Genomic DNA, 20820 nt, shown 5'->3' with positions numbered 1-20820 from the left:
GCCTTTATACTCTTCTAAGGATTCACTCGATCTACCCTGTCTATACCTGACATATGCTTCCTTCTTTTTCTTAACCACACCCTCAAGTTCTTTAGTCATCCAGCATTCCCTATACCTACCAGCTTTTCCTTTCACCCTGACAGGAATATACTTTCTCTGGATTCTCATTATCTCATTTCTGAAAGCTTCCCATTTTCCAGCCATCCCTTTGCCTACGAACATCTGCCCCCAATCAGCTTTTGAAAGTTCTTGCCTAATACTGTCAAAATTGGTGTTCTCCATTTTAGAACTTACACTTTTAGATCTGGTCTATCCTTTTCCATCATTATTTTAAATCTAATAGAATTATGGTCGCTGGCCCCAAAGTGCTCCCCCACTAACACCTCAGTCAACTGCCCTGCCTTATTTCCCAAGATTAGGTCAAGTTTTGCACCTTCTATAGTATGTGCATCCACATACTGAATCAGAAAATTGTCTTGCACACACTTAATAAATTCCTCTCCATGTAAACCTTTAACACTATGGCAGTCCCAGTCTATGTTTAGAAAGTTAAAATCCCCTACCATAACCACCCTATTATTCTTACAGATAGCTGAGATCTCCTTACAAGTTTGTTTCTCAATTTCCTTCTGACTATTAGGGTGTCTATAATACAATCCCAATAAGGTGATCATCCCTTTCTTATTTCTCAGTTCCATCCAAATAACTTCCCTGGATGTATTTCCGGGAATATCCTCCCTCAGCACAGCTGTAATGCTATCCCTTATCAAAAACGTCACTCCGCCTCCTCTCTTGCCTCCCTTTCTATCCTTCCTGTAGCATTTGTATCCTGGAACATTAAGCAGCTAGTCCTTCTTCTTCAAAGAATTCCAATAAATTAATTAAGTGTGATTTCCATTTGACAAAAGCTTATTGCCTCTGCCTGACTGTCTTGGAATTATCGATGTGCACTCTTATTACAATATCTTCTGACATTTTTTCTAAGATAGATATTAAGCTAACTAGTCTGCTTTATACCTCTTTCTCTTTTTGAAAAACGAAGCTGTAATAGCTATTATTCAATCTAAAGGAACCTTTCCTGAATCTAATGTACTGTGGTAAATTGAAACCTATGCAGCAATCATCTCACTGGCTACTTCTTTTACAACCTTGGGAAGAAATCCATCAGGACCCAGGGACGTATTGACCACTATTCCAACAATTTATTCAGTACAACTTCCCTGGGAATTGTATTTTTCTTTAGTTCCTCCCTCCCTTTCAATTCCTGGTTTACAGCTATTTTTCGAATGTTACTTTGTCCTCTCTAGTGAAAACCAAAACACCACAAGACCACAAGATGTCGATGCAGAAGTAAGCTATTTAACCTATTGAGTCTGCTCCACCATTCACTGAGAGAATGGTTGATTAGCTCACCCACAACTCCACTTCCCTGCCTGTTCCTGTAAACCTTGATTCCCTTACTAACTAAAAATCTGTCTATCTTCGCCTTGAATATATTTAACGACCCAACCTCGACAGCCCTCCCCGGTGGGCACAGGCTCAATGAAGAAGGACTATAACTAAAAACACTATACTTTAAAGACATTTTCTGTTCTCATTTTGGACTTTTAAACTCTATATTCCCATGCTAGCCTTTTCTTTTACTACGAGAAAGTGAGGACTGCAGATGTTGGAGACCAGAGTTGAAAAATGTGATGCTGGAAAACACAGCAGGCCAGGCAGCATCCAAGGAGCAGGAGAATCGACGTTTCGGGCATAAGCCCTTCTTCAGAATAAGGCAATACATATTTAAAACTAGGTTGAAGAAGAATTTCTTCCCTACTACTTCAATTCTGTAACAACACGTAAAGTATCTGTACCGTGGTACCCTGTACCTAAGCTGATGCCGGGAGGCGACATTACAAACTTTTCATTGCATTCACTTGATAATAAAAGCCATTCTATTCTATTCTATTCTATTCTATTCTATTCTATTCTATTCTAAGGAAGTCTACAGCTTCATTGCTCACTCAGGGAAGAAATCTTCCTCAACCTAGTTTTAAATATGTAACGCCTTATTCTGAGATTATGCCCTCTGGTCCTAAACTCTCCCACAAGCTCTGTATTCCTGTGCTAATCTATTTCTTTTACTGTTTCAATTTTGTGACAACATTTAAAGTACCTGTACCTAGGTACTCTGTATCTAAGATGGCACCGAGAGGTGACATTATGAACTTTTCACTGTACTCATTGAAGTGCATGTGACAATAAAGGCTATTCTATTCTAAGTGGAAACAACCTTTCTGCACTCTCCTGTCAAGTCCCCTGAGATTCTTGAGTGTTTCAATTAGGTTGCGTCTTCTAAATTCCAATGACTACAGGCCAACCGACTCAACTTCTCCTCATAAGACAGAGCCTCCAAACCTGCAATCAGCCAAGTGAACCTAGACCACTCCACCTGATGAAGGAGCAGTGCTCCAAAAGCTTGTGAGTCCAAGTAAACCTATTGGACTAAAACCTGGTGTCATGTGACTTCTGACCTTGTCCATCCCAGTCTAACACTGGCACTTCCACATCGTGGTTTCCTTAGATAAGGGGAACAAACTACTTCAGCTGTGGTCTGACTAATGCCTTGTAATAACAATGAGTAGAACAAAGAACAAAGAACATTCACAGCATAGGAACAGGCCCTTCAGCCCTCCAAGCCTGCACCAATCCAGATCCTCTATCTAAATCTGCCACCTATTTTCTAAGGATCTGTATCCCTTTGCTCTCTGTCCATTCATGTATCTGTCCTGATCCATTTTAAATGATGCTATCGTTCCCACCTCTACCACTTCCACAGGCAATGCATTCCAGGCACCCACCACCTCACTGTGTGAAGAACTTTCCATGCATATCTCCCCTAAACATTTCCCCTCTCACTTTGAACTTGTGACCCCTAGTAATTGAGTCCTCTTCACTCTGGGAAAAGGTTTCTTGCTATCCACCCTGTCTACAGTTCAGTCTTCAACATTATTTGTGTAAGTCCTGCCCTGATTTGCCTTTTCAAAATGCAGTACACAACATTTATCTAAATTTAACTCCATCTGCCACTCCTTGGCCCATTGGCCCAACTGATAAAAGTCTCATTGTACTCTGAGGTAACCTTCTTCCCTTTGGTGTCATCTGCAAACTTACTAACTGTACCTCCTATGTTTACATCCAAATCATTTATGTAAATGACAAAAAGCAGTGGACCCATCACCGATCCTTAGGGCACACCACTGGTCACAGGCCTCCATTCTGAAAAGCAACCCTCCACCACCCTCTGTCCCTTACCTTTGAGCCAGTTCTGTATCCAAATGGCTAGTTCTCCATGTACTCCATCTGACAACCATGCTAGCCAGTTTACCATGAGGAACGTTGTCGAACTCCTTACTGAAGTCCATGTAGATCAGGTCCAGCGGTCTGCCTTCAACAATCCTGGGGTGGGCACAGTGGCTCAGTGGTTAGCACTGCTGCCTCACAGCACCAGGGTCCCAGGTTCAATTCCAGTTGTATGTGTGGAGTTTGCACATTCTCCTCGTGTCTGCGTGGGTTTGCTCCGATTTTCTCCCACAGTCCAAAGATGTGCAGGTCAGGTGAATTGGCTATGCTAAATTGTCCATGGTGTTAGGTGCATTAGTCAGAGGGTCATGGGTGGGTTACTTTTCGGAGGGTCGGTGTGGAATTGTTGGGCCGAAGGACCTGTCCCCACACTGCAGGGAATCTAATCAGTCCTCTTTGTTATGTATTAAAAAAAAACTCAATTAAGTTAGCGAGACATGATTTCCCATCCACAAAGCAATGTTGACTATACCTAATCAGTCCTTGTTGCTCCAGGAACATGTAAATTCAGGATCACTACCAACAACTTGCCCACTACCGATGTTAGGCTCATCGGTCTATAGTTCTCTGTTTTTTCCTTACCACTCTTTGTAAATAGTGGCACCAAGTTAGCCAAATCTTAGTTTTCCAGCATTGCATCGATAGCTATCGTTGATACAAGTATCTCAGCAAGAGGCCAAGCAATCACTTCCCTAGCTTCCCATAGAGTTCCCATAGAGTTCTAGGGTACACCTGATTAGGTCCTCGGGACTTATCCAACTTTATGCATTTTAAAATTTCCAGCACCTCCTCCTCTGTCATATAGACATTTTTCAAGATGTCACTATTATTTCCCAAGTTCTCTACCTTCCATATGTGGCATGGTGAAGCAAAGCTTGGAATAGGAGTCAGTTACACCAAGCTCTCCCTCCTCTTTCCATCCTGTTAGACATTCCAATTGAATAGAGAGTTGGGACAGTGTAAGGAGGCATATTATTAAAAAGACCTGCATTTATAAAGTGTTTTTCATGACTATTGGGCAGTTCAAAACATTTCACAGCAAGATAAATACTGTAATAATGCAGGCAATAACATCATTCAAAGGAGGAGCAAAGATCATATTAATCAGTACATTTACATCGCTGTCTGATAATAATCTAGCAGATTATTTCTATTCTGTCAATGCCAATTAAATAATGATTCCACAAAGGGGTCATAGTGAAGGTGACAATGTCCTGCAATATATGATGACATTAAGCTTTTCATTCTTCATCTAAGGTGGTTGTGCTTTGTATCTGAATATTAATTCAACACCATTTGATCCAAAATAATTTTCCAAAATCCGCCAGATGGTTCAAGTTTCCTGTCAGCACCATTTTCTGATTTAAGGAGGGCACACAGCTAATCTCCTCACAGGTTACCTGGTAGCCATTCTCAAGATAAAGCCTGAAGTAATATTTCCTTTGACTGTCTCTTCCTAATATGGAAAAGTTTCTGGTTTTTGCTTCACCTTTGGCATTCTATAAAGATTACGGATTTACTGCATGGGCAAAAAACCTATTAGCATAAACCGTCAAGCCAAGAAGAATGTCCAACTAAATAATGACAAGCAGCTTTCAACTCTGCATAATTTTTTATGTGCTTTATTTATTTTGGCCCTATATAAATATATAAACATTAGCTATGTACTTTCCATTAAGGACACCGTACAGAATGAAGTCCCTCAGTGTTTATCACAGTTATTATGTTGGATACAAATTAAACAAATAAATTCTGACAAAATTGAAATTAATGGTAGAGGTAATGTTTGCAGTTCCTGTGAATGTTGGTATATACTTGGCTCCTCCAATGAGTCACATGAAGGAACTATTTGAGATGATCAGCAGAGGACTGTTTACAGTTTTGTGAACTGGTTTCTTTGAAGCTGCCTTTGTATTATTGGAACAACCTTGTTTTGTTAATTGAAAAGTTGGTTTAATTAATTTAGCATTTAAAATGCTACATACAGAAGGGCTGAATAATGTTAATGCAAGAAGCGTAGTTAACCTGGACTGTGACAAACTGGAAGAGTTTAGTGTATAAATAATGAGCTGCAAGTGAAGCCGCATTCTAAAGATGGGGCCTTGTGCATCAAACTTCGTGAAAATAGGTTAATGTTGCGAGTGCATGATTAACTCATTTATAAAATGTTTATGAATGATTACTTCTTCAATGGCTCAGTGAGTAAAGAGCATCCTGTGTGAGAATGAGCCACAGAATTATCATCTCAAAGGTTTTGCATGTTCGATTGCCCCCTCTCTTGGGAGATTGGCTGGGCTGACAGAGCTTGTGATAGGACAAATTCTGCCATGGATTGTGGAAGGATTGCCTTTATGGGTAATTCGTGTTTTTCAATTCATACACTCTTTAAAGTGACAACTCTGCTCTAACATTTATCTCAATATATCTGTTCACACGTTTACACGAGGCAGTCTTGTGCAATGTGCTTACAAAAAGTTGCTTCATGGGTTGCAAAAGAAGCTAAAACTGGAAAGCTGTCAAGAGGAAATTAAATAGCAGTTCTGGTGGTTAACAAAGCATGACAGCTATCGCCTCACAGGCAAAGCGAGAAGGATGTGGTTTTCTGGTGGTGAATAGGTAGTTCAGTGGAATACATGAGCCAACGATGGAGAAGGTGAGTCAGCCGTGAGCTGTCTGTGCCTGATTTCAGTTTAAGTAGCAAGCTACTTGAAAACATTTTGATTTTTGCCAGATTTGAGGGTGATGGATAGACTTATCTGCTGAGGTTATTATCCAGGAAAGTGAGCATATAACATAGAAAATCCCTGGTTACCTCACAATCAGACCATCTAAATCCCTCTGTATTGTCACGTGGAGCTAAGCATTTCTTTGGTTGTAAACGGAGCCATACTATAACAAATTGTGCATGAAAAAAAAGCTGGGAATTTTGGCAACGAAAGTCCAGTATCTTTATGAGAAGAGTCAGTGTTATAAAAATGAGGGTGGGGTGGGTTGTATGTAGTTTCAATATTAATTGTAGAAGCAGTTTGGATTACTCAGACACGTTGTTATAACCCACACATTACTCAAGTTCTGTATGTGCCTTGGCCACTTACCAAAGTGGCCTGATTTAACCCAAGCTGTAGTTCTCTGACAGAATTTTCAGTAACCCTTTGTTTTCTAAACTTAATTTAGTTTTGCACTTTATGGACTATAAAGAGCATCAAGCATCAGACTAAATGTGAGAGACGTAGTCCTTGAGAAAGGTATTCCAATTCCTTCATTCAATGCTACAGCAAAATGGCTTCTGGTAAAACACTTCATTCAACTTACAACGCACATTTATATATATCTATGATGTACAAAAGCTTTATCATAGAATGATTCAATCCTGCAGCTATGTTCCTCTTTGTGCCTGTTCTTAGGGTGAGTCTCAATGACACCAGATGTCAGCCTCCTAACAACACAAACTGCAACTTTAAGCATTCTACTCCATTCACAGGCATGGTTCTGCATAGTTCTCTCTGTTTAGGATGGAAGAGGAAAATTAACCTTAACTTTAGCTCTAACATTAATTCTGTTTTCCCTGACATAAATGCAATAATCTGTCACTGACATTGCCATCTTTCTATGGAATAATTCAGATTCCTTCCCCAAAATGTTGACCTAACCACTTTTAAACTACTTGGGAAATTTCTTCAAGAACCCCATAAGTTTCTGATTGAGCAAAGCCTCGACCACCAGGCGGTGCCATCTTCATTAAATTGTTTTACACAGTGGGGTATAAAATGGGACCACGCATAAAGAGAAGACCTTTAACCAGGAACCTTGAGGTTGAGCTGCATTAATATTATTTGCGTGAGGTTGGAATTGCTTGTCATATCCCCAGAGCAGCTTGCTTATTTTAAAGATGAATTGTCGAGCACTGGGTTGCCAGCTTTATCCTAGTAGTAAGTCAAGGCAGGAGGTTGGGGGTTTTAACAGGGGGAAGATGATGTCTGCTGGTGACTGGATACTGTGGCGTTCAGGGAAACCCCACATCTTTTAGACTCAAAACTTCTTTTTTATTGGTATTTTTGTAAACTGATGTTTTGGGTGCAACGCAGCTAAGGGTTCAGCAGACAATTCAGACTCCAATATTTGATCACTCCTATACTGTCATATTAGACAGATGAAAGCTAAAGCAGGTTTTAGGTTCCTCACTTATATATATGGGTCAAAATCCCGTAACTGCCTTCTTAATAGCATTGTATGTCTACTCTGAGCCAAAAGGTCTGCAGCAGTTTCAGAATGCAATTCACCACCTCCTTCTTATGGACAGGTAGAGATGACAATTGATACTGGCCTAGTCATTAATCCCCACATCCATGATTCAAAATAGGGACCTATCTCTCGTTTCATGTGCCCAGAGGTATTTGAAAAACAGCTAATTCAATTAAATACAGAAAATGAACATTCTTCTAACATGAAAATCAAAAAGATTTATCAACCAGTCACAAATCCATGTATGATCCACTGCAGTATAGACTCACCAATTAAGGGTTTATTCATGGAATTGTGATTTGTAGGTGTAGGTGGAGCATCATGGCTGCCATGGTTACTAACATCACAACATTCATTATATTTTAGAGGGAATTGAGTACTGAGTTTATTTAGATGCTTCAATATGATAAATAACCATTAGATCTCTCCTTTGACCTGTCTCAGTTCCCAAATACATTCTGCTCTTTGACGACTTCATTCAAAGGTACAGTATTATTTTCCATAAGGACCTAGAATATGCTCATCTCTCCTCTCCAGGAGCTTCCTGTCTGACAGCTCATGGGACAACCCTTTGACATAGAATGTAGCAGTTCAATAACATGGCCTTCTCAAGGGCAATTAATCAGGAACAATAAATACCATGAAAGAATATTTTAAAAATCCTTAACATCTGCGTTTTAACTCTTCTCCCAAGATGTACAGCAGAAATTCACCAAAGATCCTTAGATTGCAGCTTCCAAATCCACAACCATTTCCACTTTGAAGGACAAGGGCAGCAGATACATCGAATGCCACATCCTGCAAGTTCCCCTCCAAGCCACTCATCATCTGGACTTGGAAACATATTGCTGTTCCATCACTGTCACACTGGCTAAAATCCGGGAATCCCCTCCCTCAGTGCATCTTGGGTCAACCCACAGCCCATGGACTCAGTGGTTCAAGAAGGCAGCTCACCACCATCTTCTCAAAAGGCAGCTAGGGACCGGCCATAAACGCTGGCCCAACCAGTGACACCCATGTCCCACGAGTGAATAATATAAGGCTGTTTATCTGACATACAATACTGGATAAACAGGAAGTTCCTCTATTTAATTATTGGGAAAAGAGAAACCGTTGACTTTGGCTACTAGCACAAAATGTGTTCCCTCACCACTGATTCCGTTCCTCTTCCTGGTAACTCCCTGAGCCTGAGCAAGACTGTTCATAAACTTGGTGTCATGTTTGACTGCACTTTGAACTTCCTACCAAATATTTGCACCATCAGTTAGAATATCTACTTTCACTTCCACAACAATGTTCAACTCCACTCCTGCCTCAACTTGTTTGTTGCTGAAACCCTGATCCATGCCTTTGTTATCTCCAAGCTTCACTACTCTAATGAGGCCCAGGGTTGACCTTACCACTTTTATCTCTAAGAACTTTAATTTATATAAACTCTGCACCATTACCCTAATTCGCACCAAGTACCACTTACTAATTTATCATACTTTCTAATCTACATTCACTTCCAGTTAATCAACACCTCAATTTTAATTTTCTCACTGTTGTTTACAAATTCTCTCCAGGGCCTCACCCCCCGTTCACCTCCCTGTTTTCTGGGTGCTCCACAGCTCTCTACAGATAAATATACTTTGTTAATTCTGGCCTTGTGTACATTCCTAATATATATTCCCAATTATATTTGCTCCATCATTAACAGTCAACTACCAAAGTCCCAACATTTGGAATGGCCTCCATAAATCTGTCCACCTCTCTATTACTTTTTCCTGCTTTGAGATGCTCCTGAACACCTACTCATTGACCAAACATTTGATTATCTGGCCTATTATGTTCCTATGTAGCTCAAGGAAAATCTAGCTTTATAATCCTCCTGTAGAACACCCTTAGACACTTTATTACCTTAATGTTACACTACAAATGCTGGTTGTATGATAACCTTTGACTTGGAGGCTATAGAGTTAGAAAAACTGTACTTAAAACATTTTGAAGCATGGTTGAAAAGGACTTTTAAGAGTTTGCATCTATTGTAGAGCTCTGGGGTAATTTTATTAGGTAAGAAGAAATACTATCTATTGTATCTGGTAACTCTTAACCTAGAAGCAGTACCAAGCAAAAGGATGATAAAATGAGAAGCCTTATGGCTAGCAGACACAAAAGACAACTGGAGGCAGAAGGTGACCAGCAAAAAGGTGCAGACCCCAAAGAGAAAATAGACCAAGACAGAAACAGGAGTACACAGAATTCTTATGAGGTGATATAGAAAACCTCTCTCAAAACTAATTTTTTTTTTGATTTGCAGGAAAGAAGAAAGGCAGCTCACTTAGACAAACTGAGCAAGTTGGCTAAAGATCTAAAACCTGGAAGGCTCAGTAAAGCTAAAGAGCTGGGTAGTTTTTAAAAATTCATTCATGGGACATGGATGTCACTGGCTGGTTCAGCATTATTGTGCAGCCTTAGATGCTCTTGAGATGGTATAGGTGAGCTGGTTGCTTGGACCACTGCAGTGCACTTGTTTTAGGTAGACTTGCAGTGACATTAGGGAGGGATTCCAGAATTTTGACAAGTGACACTAATGGAAGATGATAGATTTCCAAACCAGGATGGTGAGTGGCTTAGAGGTGAACTTGTAGGTGGTGTTCCCATGTATCTGCTGCCCTTGTCCATCCAGATGGTAGTGGTCATGGGTTTGAGAGTTGCTGTCTAAGGAGTCTTGGTGAAATACTGCAGGATATCTTCTAGATGGTACACACTGCTGCTAATGTGCTGTGATGGTGGAGGGAATGAATGTTTGTAGGTGTGGTGCCAATCAAGCAAGCAAGATGGTGTCAAACTTCTTGAGTGGTATGAGAGTTACACCCATCCAGACAAGTGGAGAATATTCCACCACACTCCTGACTTGCGCCTTGTATATGGTGGACAGGCAGATAGGGAGTCAGGAGGTGAGTTACTCACTGCAGGATTCTAAACCTCGAACTTGCTCATGTAGGAACTATATCTGTATGGCTGGTCCAATTTAGTTTCTGATCAATGGTAGCCCTCCAAGATGTTGATATTGAATCATTTTGTGATGGTAATGCCATAGAATATCAAGGGGCGATGATTAGTTTTTCTGTTGTTGGAGCTTACGCTTCTGTGGCACAAATGTTTACAAGAAATGACCAACCAAGATTACGTTATTAGTTGATTAGTTAAAAAGGAATTCTGAAAACTAATCTTAAGGACTGCATAGTCCAAGGGAGAGGGGGAAGACCTTCTGCCCGAAAGGTCAATTTTCCTGCTCCTCGGATGCTGCCTGACCTGCTGTGCTTTTCCAGTACCAAACTCTTGACTCTAATCTCCAGCATCTGCAGTACTCACTTTCGCCCGGTTTGTAAAAACATGCCATACCCATAAAATTCAAAGTGAAAACTGCTTTCAGATAGGATTCCTGACCTGGCCTATATGAATAAAGCAAAGCATGTTGTAAAACTTTGTAGCTATATAATGCCATACATGCTGAAAGGGAACTCTTGTGGTTGTGTAGATGTAGCTTTGTTGTATCAACACTTTCAAGTGGCAGTTACCTTTTTATTTGAAGTATTGTTTGCTTGTAAACTCTTGGTTAATTTGCATTGGTTCTGATGCATGTGAAAGTGAAAATTGCACAGAAGTGAAATCTTTCTGGTAATTTCTTCATTTGGTGGGGTGAGTTAGTAAATTTGATTATTTTGGTTTATGGTTCCTGCAGGAATTACAAGTTGTTTTTGCATATACTAACTACAATGTAAATAATTTATTAATTATGTTATATAAGATGATTTTGCCCTGCTTAAAAAACATAGGATCTACATTTTATAATAAATAGCAAATAAATGAATATTTATTTAACTAAGGAATTTATTATTCTACATTTATGACCCTTTATTAAGCTCTCACAAATGATCGATCTTGGGAAACTTTGTCATTTCATAGTACATTGCTTGAGAAAACAAAGACATAGACGTAACAATGTAAATAAGAACAAGATTTCTCCCAATCATTTCTGTTTATATCTCATTTCAATTAGAGCTGCCTGCACGGAAAAACAAAGTAGATCTATCATCTCACCATATGGGCTGTTACTTGGCTGCTGAAAACATTTCACAGAAGGGAAAATTGCTAAGACTTTTTTTTGAGATTGAGCATGTGTTAATAACATTTTATTTTGATTAGCCACAAAAAATGTTGCCATTTTCTATTAAAATATTAACATGATTTAAAATAAACAAGCAGCACTTGTTTCTGGTGATTTCTACTTTGTAGCTGGTCAAAATGTTTCTGTGGAAAGAACGAGCTGTTTGGATACTATGGGGGTCCATAGTATAACGCCCAGCCTGTGGTGCCAGAGAGGGAAAACATTAATAATGCCCGATCGTCCCCAGTAGAAGCTCACTGTGCAACCCCTAATGGAATTCAAACATTGTCATCTTTAGTCCTGGAATAAGACTTGCATTGCACGAGGCATTTGATGGTTGGGATGATTTGGTTGTCCAACAGGTCCATTGCCTTGGGGATGCAGTAAAACTACAAAGATGGAGAACAATACATTAACCAGGAAGGCTTCAAACAGTTTTTCCCATTGGCATTTTGATAGGAATAATCTAAAATGTAGAACAGAATTGTATGGAGTACATGGGGTCTTGCTCGTGAGCTGGACAACAGTTTTGTACATCACATCTGTTTGGGAAGGCTGATCACATCTTATGTCACTCAGTCACTAGATAGATCAGCAGCACAGTTACCCCCAGGATTAAGGATCCCAGGCTGGAGGGTCCACCTACTGAGTGCTGCTGACCAAGCATATACCAAATCCCTCCAGGGCCTCACCCCTTCCTCTCTCAGTTTCCTGCCAGCCCCACAGCTCTGTATAGGTAGAGTGCTTCATTAATTCTAATCTCCTGTGGATTCCTGTGGATTTTAGTTGCTCCAACATTGGCAGTCACGCATTCAACCGACAAGACATTAACTTCTGGAATTATTACCCTAAATCTCTCCAGCTATATACTTAACGTTCCTCCTGTATTCAGCAAAGTCACCTGGAAAGTGGTTACTGCAGGTATGACAAACACTGGTGGTTGGTGGGGGTGGGGGGATGTGGAGGTGGTCAGGAAGGCTTGCATGGTGGGAGCAATGGGGGAGAGATGAGGGGGAACAAAATCAATGATGGGGGATTATTTATGGCACAGCACCCTCACTAAGCAACATACACTCATACACATGGATCAGCCTTTGTAAAGAAAAAGAATATATTAAGATATTGCACCTATTTTGAAATACCCAGTTACTCAAGGAGTCTATATCTCCCTATTTCTTTCTCCATGACAACAATTAAGTTAATTAGAGATGACACACAATATTTAGTGTCCATCTGTTTCAGTCTTCTCATTCTATTGGCATGCCACAGGAAATGAACAAGATTCTAAGCATTCACCCAGGCTCGTACATCACAGTGCAAAATACCATTCACTCTGCTCTTTGCAGGCAACAACTTCATGACATTTACCTTGGAATTGAGAGAGTGAGCCAGTGGAGAAAGCATTGTGTGATATATTCAATATGACTAAGCAGGAGTCCGTGTTTTGTAGTTGCAAAGGGCACCCATTGTTCAGAGGCCCCAATTTAACTTCTGTCTTGGGGTGGCTTCAGCTTCAGAAGTTCATGGACCTACTTGAAAAATATCAACAATATACTCACGGAGAACCTCTGTAAGCAAAAGGTCCTGGTTTATTGGTTACGGATCTGTCTTATAGATCATTGTAGATAGCGCGGTAACTCTAGGAGTTTTCACATTCGAGACCTAGCCATGCCAGAGCTCTAAGGTCAGTCAGTGCCAGTCTCATGAATATTTACACTATTTTCATAAAGAATGTCAGCTTACTGCTTCAGTGGGTTTGGAGACCATTTGGTGGACATTGAAAGAAATCTTCAGTGATTTTAGTTGTAGTATTGGATTTGAAAGAGGTCAGACATTAAGCATGTTGAGACAGTGCTCAGAAACTGCATGGATGTTGGAAACTCATCATGCTCCTGGAAACACAGTACATGTAAAAACCTGTACATATTTATTTTCTTTACATTAATTGAATGTGGGTATTGCTGTCTAAGCCAACATTTATTGCCAACCCCTGACAGTGCTTGAGAAGGTAATACTGATCTGCTTTTATGAATTTCTGTAGTTTGTTGTCACAGCAGTCTGCTTGACTGGCACTTTCCCATCAGCCTTCTCTCTTCACTCCCTTCACCATTGCATAATAGCAGTAGTGAGGTCAATTTAGCTCAGTTGTCTGGTCGGTTGGCTTGCAAAGCTGTGAGATTCAATTCTCATCACCAGCTGAGGTTATCATGAAGGACTATCCTTCTCAATCTCTCCCCTCACCTGAGGTGTGATGGCTGTCAGGTTATATTACCCGCAGTTGTCTCTCTCTAATGACAGAGCAGACCAATGGTCTGGCAAAACTATGTTGACACATACAATCTACAGAACACACTGTTTTAATTCATCAAGTCTCCTCCAACAGCGGCACAGTGGTTATCACTACGCCTCACAGTGCCTGGGATCCAGGTTCGATTTCAGCCTCGGGCGGCTGTCTCTGTGGAGTTTGCACATTCTCCCAGTGTGTGCGTGGGTTTCCTCTTGGTGCTCCCGTTTTCTCCCACAATCTAAAGATGTGCAGGTTAGGTGAATTGGCCATGCTAAATTGCCCATAGTGTTCAGGGATGTGTAGGCTAGTTGCATGAGTCAGGGTTAACTGTAGAGTAATGGGGAATAGATTTGGTTGAAATATTCTTCAGAACGTCGGTGTGGATTTGTTGGGACAAAGGGCCCATTTCTGCACTGGAGGGATTCTAAGAACAACACCTACATCCCACAGTACCGTAAGGAAAGCAATGCCAGAATTTTGACTCAGTAATGCTGAAGTAATAGTAATATACATTCAAATCAGGATGAAGTGTAGGCTTGGAAAGGAACTTGCAGGTGGTGGTGTCCCATGTATCTGCTGCCTTTGTCCTTCTAGGTAATAGTAACTGAGGATGCAGTAGGTGCTGTTGGCAAGTTACAGCAATGTGGCTTGTAGATGGTTCTCTACCATCATAACCCAGTGGGGATGGGAATGAATTTAGAATGCAGATGAGAGAGTACAAATGGAGTCGGGCCTCCATTTTTACAGAGCGACGAGGAGAGAAGGTGGAGTGAAGCAAGGACTGCCGGAAAAGTTAGGGCTTAATTTATATTTGGCTACTGGCTAAACCAAAGATTACTACACGTTAATATCTCCCTCCCGCCACCCACTCCCCCCCACCCCCCCAACCTCCTCTAACCGGAAGAAAAAGACTCTGTAAGATATGGCTTTTATTTTTTCTTCATCTTTCTTTTTCATATGTTTAAGTGTGTTGTTTGGTTTTAGTTAGTTGATATAAAGCTAGTTGATATAATGGCAGGGGACCTCAGACCCATGGCATATGCCTCTTGCTTGATGTGGGAGCTCAGGGACGTGGCTGACGTTCCTGTCTCTTACACTTGCAAGAAGTGAGTCCAGCTGCAGCTCTTGTTTGACCGCATGATGGCTCTGGAGCTGCAGGTGGACTCACTGTGGAGCATCCGCGATGCTGAGGAGGTCGTGGTTAGCACGTTTAGTGAACTGGTCACACCGCAGGTTGGAATTGCTGAGGGAGACAATGAATGAGTGACCAAAAGGCAGAAAAAGAGTAGGAAGGCAGTGCAGGTGTCCCCTGTGGTTATCTCCCTCCAAAACAGGTATACCATTTTGGATACTGTTGGGGAGATGGCTCACCAGGGGAGGGCAACAGTTGTCAAGGTCATGGCACTGTGGCGGGCACTGCTGTCCAGAAGGGCGGGAAAAAGATTCGTAGGGCCATGGTCATAGGGGATTCTATTGTGAGGGGAGTAGATAGGCGGGTCTGTGACCGAGAACAGGACTCCCAGATGGTATGTTGTCTCCCAGGTGCTCGGGTTAGGGATGTCACCGATTGGCTGCAGAGCATTCTAAAAGGGGAGGGTGAACAGCCAGTTATCTTGGTGCATATAGGCACCAAAGATATAAGTAAAAAAAACGAGATGAAGTCCTGTAAAAAGAATTCAGGGAGCTAGGAGAGAAGTTAAAGAGGAGGACCTCAAAGGTAGTGATGTCAGGATTACTACCAGTGCCAAATGCTAGCCAGCGTAGAAATGAAAAAAAATAGGCAGGCTGAACATGTGGCTTGAGGGATGGTGCAGGAAGGAGGGGTTCAGATTTGTTGGACATTGGGACCGGTTCTGGGGAAGGTGGGACTATTACAAAATGGACGGTCTACATCTGAACCTAACTGGAACCAATGTCCTTGGGGGGTTTTTTGCTACTGCTGTTGGGGAGATTTTAAACTAATGTGGCAGGGGACTGGGAACCAGAAGAGAAAACAAGTAGGCAGCGAGGTGGAAACTGGAGATTGTAAGAATCATGAAGATAGCATTAATAAGGGGAAGAGTGGGCAGAGAGCAGATGAACGCAAAAGAACTGGTGGCCTGAAATGCATCTACTTTAATGCAAGGAGTATAGTGTGTAAGCCAGATGAATTTAGGGCTTGGATTGGTGCCTGGGAGTATGACATTATTGCAAATACAGAGTCTTGGTTGAAGGAAGGGCATGATGGGCAACTAAATGTTCCAGGATATAGATGCTTCAGACAGGACAGAGAGGGAAGTAAAAGGGGGTGTGGAGTTGCATTGCTGGTCAGGGATGATATCACAGCTGTGCTAAAGGAGGTCTTGGGTAGTGAGGCATTATGGGTGGAGCTGAGAAATAAGAAGGGTGCAGTTACATTGTTGGGGCTATATCACAGGCCTCCCAACAATGAGTGTGAGGTAAAAGAACAAATAGGTAAACAGATTATGGAAAGATGTCGAGGCAATAGAGTAGTGATGAGGGGAGATTTTCATTTTCCCAACATTGACTGGGATACACTTCGCATCAGAGGTCTGGATGGGGTAGAATTTGTAAGAAGTGTCCAGGAGAGTTTTCAAGAATAGTATGTCAATAGTCTGACGAGGGAAGATGCCATATTGGACCTGGTATTGGGGAATGAGCCAAGAGAGGTGGTAGAACTTGCAGTGGGGGATTTTTTTGGGAACAGTGACCACAATTCTGTAAGTTTTAGAATACTTGTAAATAAAGATGAGAGTGGTCCTAAGGGAAGGGTACTAAATTGGGCCAAGGCCAATTATATCAAAATTAGGCAGGAGCTCGGAAATCTGGATTGGACACAGCTATTTAAAGGGAAATCCACATTTGATATGTGGGAGGCTTTCAAAGATAAGTTAAAGGTAATGCAGGATAGGCATGTCCCATTGAAGGCAAAGGATAGGAAAGGCAAGATTTGCCACATTACCAAAAGGATGTGGATGCTTTGGAGAAGATGCAGAGAAGGTATGGAAGAGAGGTTCAGTAGGTTAGGTTTGTTTTCATTAGAAAAAAGGAGATTGAGGGAGAACCCGATTAACGTTTACAAAAACATGAAGGGTATAGACAGAGTGGATAGAGAAGGCTTTTTCCCAGGGTGAAGGATTCAATAACGAGATTGTCACATATTCAAGGTGAGAGGTGAAAAGTTTAAGGGAGATACACATGGCAAATATTTTACACAGAGGGTGGTAGGTATCTGGAACGTGTTGCCAGCAGAGGTGGTAGAGACTGGCATGGTAGATTCAGTTAAGATGCATCTGGACAGATGCATGAGTAGGCGGGGAGCAGAGGGATACAGATGCTTAGGAATTGGGCGACAGGTTTAGACAGTAGATTTGGATTGGCTCAGACTTGGAGGGCCGGAGGGCCTGTTCCTGAGCTGTAAATTTTGTTTGTTCTTTGTTCTTAAATCAAGTGGGCTACCGTGTCCCGGATGCTGTTCAGCTTCTTGATTGTTTTCAGAACTGCAGCCAACCAGGCAGGTGGAGATTATTTCATCACATTCCTGATTTTTGTAGTCAGTAGATGATGGACAGGCACTGGGAACACAGGAAGTGAGTTTCCCATTGCAGAGGCTTCCAATGTCTGACTAATGTTATAGCTAAAACAATTTATGTGGCTCATGCAGTTCAGTTTCTGGTCAAAGGTAACTGCCATGATGTTGGAAGTGGGGATTCAATGATGGTAATGCCACTGAATATTAAAGGGCAGTAGTTGGATTCTTTCTTGTTTGAGATAGTCATTGCTTGGTACTATTGTGAAACAAACATAACTTGCCACTTACCAACACAAGCCTGTACATGGTCCAGATGTTGTTGCAAATGAACACAGACAGCTTCAGTATCTGATGAGCTGTGAATATTGTTAATTATTGTGTACCATCAACAAACTTCTGACCTCATGATGTAGGGGAGATATTGATGCAGCAATTGTAGCTGTTGGGCCTAGAATACTACCTTGAGGAATTGTTGAAGTAATTGAGAAAATTGCCAACAACCATGTTTATTTTTCATTGTGCTAGGTTTAACTTCAACTAGTGGAAAGTTTAACCCCTGATATCCATTCATTCCACTTTTCCTAGGGCTTCTTGGTGCCACACTTGGTCAATTGCTGCCTTGATATCAATGGTATTCACTCTCACTTCACCCCTTTAGGCACTATTTGGACTAAGATGGTAATGTGGTCAGGAGTTGAGTAGCCATGGTAGAGCACAAAATAGGGTTCAGTTAGCAGTTTATCACAAGACGAAAGTGAGGACTACAGGTGCTGGAGATCAGAGTCAAGATTAGAGTGGTGCTGGAAAAGCACAACAGGCCAGGCAACATCCGAGGAGCAGGAAAATCCACGTTTCGGGCAAAAGTCCTTCATCAGGATGATGGGGCCTTTGCCCGAAACATCGATTTCCCTGCTCCTTGGATGCTCCCTGGCCTGCTGTGCTTTTCCAGCACCATTCTAATCTTGACAGTTTATCAGAAGAGTCCCTTGATAGAACTATTGACGACACTTCTCATCGCTTTACTGAGGATTAAGAGTAAACTGATGTAGTTGTACTTTGTTAGGGTTGGACCAGTCCTGCTGTTTGTATACGGACATACCTGGGTCATTTTCCATCACGTCAGGCAGATACCAATGATGCAGCTGTGCCTTAATAACTTGCTTAAAAACACAGTTAATTTTGAGGACATGTCTTAAATGCTGTTGCCAGAATGTTTTCGGGGCCCATTGCTGTTACAGTGTCCAGTGCCTTCAGCCACTTCTTAAGATCACATGGAGCGAATTGAATTGCTGAAGATGGCATCCAAGGACTGAGGTGAATCATCCATTCAGCACTTCTGGCATCAGCCTTATCTTTTGTACTGATATGCTGGGCTCACCCATTATTTACGATGGGGATATTAGTGTATTTTTGGATCACAAGACATTTATTTTTAAAAATCCATGGAAGAAATGTTGCAACCTCATGACACTGTGGAAGCCTCTTGTAGATAGAAATGAAGAAAAACTTTCTTTTGAACACACAGCAATCAGCCCAGTGGAGTAGTTTTAATGTGCCATTGGTGTAACAGATGGTCTGTCATGGACTAAAAGTAGGATTAGGAATTACAACAAATTTATCAATGCACGTGATTAGGTAACTGCAATAAAACATTAGGGCAGGGCAAAAACAATGTTTGATAGGGTGTAATAATCTGAAACAATTAATACTGAAGTGTGCACCACCTACTATGATAATGTCATATGGACTTGGTGGGACAATTTCTTAAAAGTTTGAAGGATTAAGAATAACTATCCAGGGCCCCACGTAATTTCTGTAATGATAGAATCATAGAGTCATATAGAGATGTACAACATGGAAACAGACCCTTTGGTCCAACTCATCCATGCTGACCAGATATCCTAAATTAATAAAGTCCTATTTGCCAGCCCTTGTCCCATATTCCTCTAAACCCTTCCTATTCTCATATTCGTCCAGATGCCTTTCAAATGTTGTAATTGTACCAGCCTCCACAACTTCCCCTGACAGCTCAAAACATGCAACACCTTCTGCTTAAAGAAGTTGCCCCTTGGTCCTTTTTAAATCTTTTCTCTCTCACAGTAACCCTATGCCCTCTAGTTTTGAGACTTCCTTACCCTAGGAAAAATATTTTGCCTATTCATCATGTCTATATCCTTTATAATTTTATAAACCTCTATAAGGCTACCCCTCAGCGTCCAACACTCCAGGGAAAATAGTCCCAGCCTATTCAGCGTCTCCCTATATCTCAAATCATGTTCATGATGATCATAATATCAATAAAACTTGTATGTAGTTGGTAACAGGCAATAAACAACATATTGTTTAAGACAAGAACCACTTCTCATTGGACTAGCAAGTGGATTTCTCCTACCACAATTTTTCATCCTTTTATCACAATACCATGAACATTTTTGCCGACAATTTGCCGTTTATGTGAAATAACCCCATAGACGTTGTTGGTCAATTCGCTGAGATGGTTAATTTTCTTGCTCCTGGGTGACATCTTCAGTGTTATCTCTGGATGAAGCACGATCATTGTGATCTGACCCAAATTTATAACTTCAGATCTTCAGAGCTACAAATCTTCAATAAAACCTTAAAAGTCCCATCATCAAGTCACCCTTTATTTACACATGGAAAGTCTTTGGCACTAATCCAGCTCCCTCAGAGTTAGCCCTCAGAGTGAACAGGATGTCTAACACTCTAGTGCTTATCTGTCAGCCAGGGCTCCCTGATTGGACCAGACAAACAACCCCAATCAGGGAACTCATTTTCTGTGCAGTCCACCAGGCTGACCTTGTTACAATTACTGCATATATACTTCAACGTGCCCGTGATTCTCACTGACTGTGTGCAATGCCCTACTGAGGGTATGTACCCTCACAAAATGTACTCAGTTAAATCTCATAGAGTCATAGAGATGTACAGCATGGAAACAGACCCTTCGGTCCAACCCTTGTTACAATTACTGCATATATACTTCAACGTGCCCGTGATTCTCACTGACTGTGTGCAATGCCCTACTGAGGATATGTACCCTCACAAAATGTACTCAGTTAAATCTCATTGAGTCATAGAGATGTACAGCATGGAAACAGACCCTTCGGTCCAACCCGTCCATGCCGACCAGATACCCCAACCCAACCTAGTCCAAACTGCCAGCACCCGGCCCATATCCCTCCAAACCCTTCCTATTCATATACCCATCCAAATGCCTCTTAAATGTTGCAATTGTAC

The 20820-nt window shown here is 41.4% G+C and overlaps 1 long non-coding RNA gene across 1 annotated transcript in view; it reads left to right on the top strand.

The window, feature by feature from the left end:
• The first annotated feature begins 5942 nt into the window (after positions 1–5942).
• The window catches only part of LOC122558943, a 134600-nt gene continuing 119722 nt past the window's right edge, over positions 5943–20820 (top strand). Inside the window, exon 1 of the long non-coding RNA XR_006314282.1 lies at positions 5943–6001. This is a non-coding gene — a long non-coding RNA (uncharacterized LOC122558943). The remainder of the gene's footprint in view (positions 6002–20820) is intronic.

This window comes from Chiloscyllium plagiosum, chromosome 18, assembly GCF_004010195.1.
Source record: "Chiloscyllium plagiosum isolate BGI_BamShark_2017 chromosome 18, ASM401019v2, whole genome shotgun sequence".
Taxonomy (NCBI): domain Eukaryota; kingdom Metazoa; phylum Chordata; class Chondrichthyes; order Orectolobiformes; family Hemiscylliidae; genus Chiloscyllium; species Chiloscyllium plagiosum.
The sequence above is the reverse complement of the archived record's forward strand: the minus strand, read 5'-3'. Positions and strand labels throughout refer to the sequence as shown.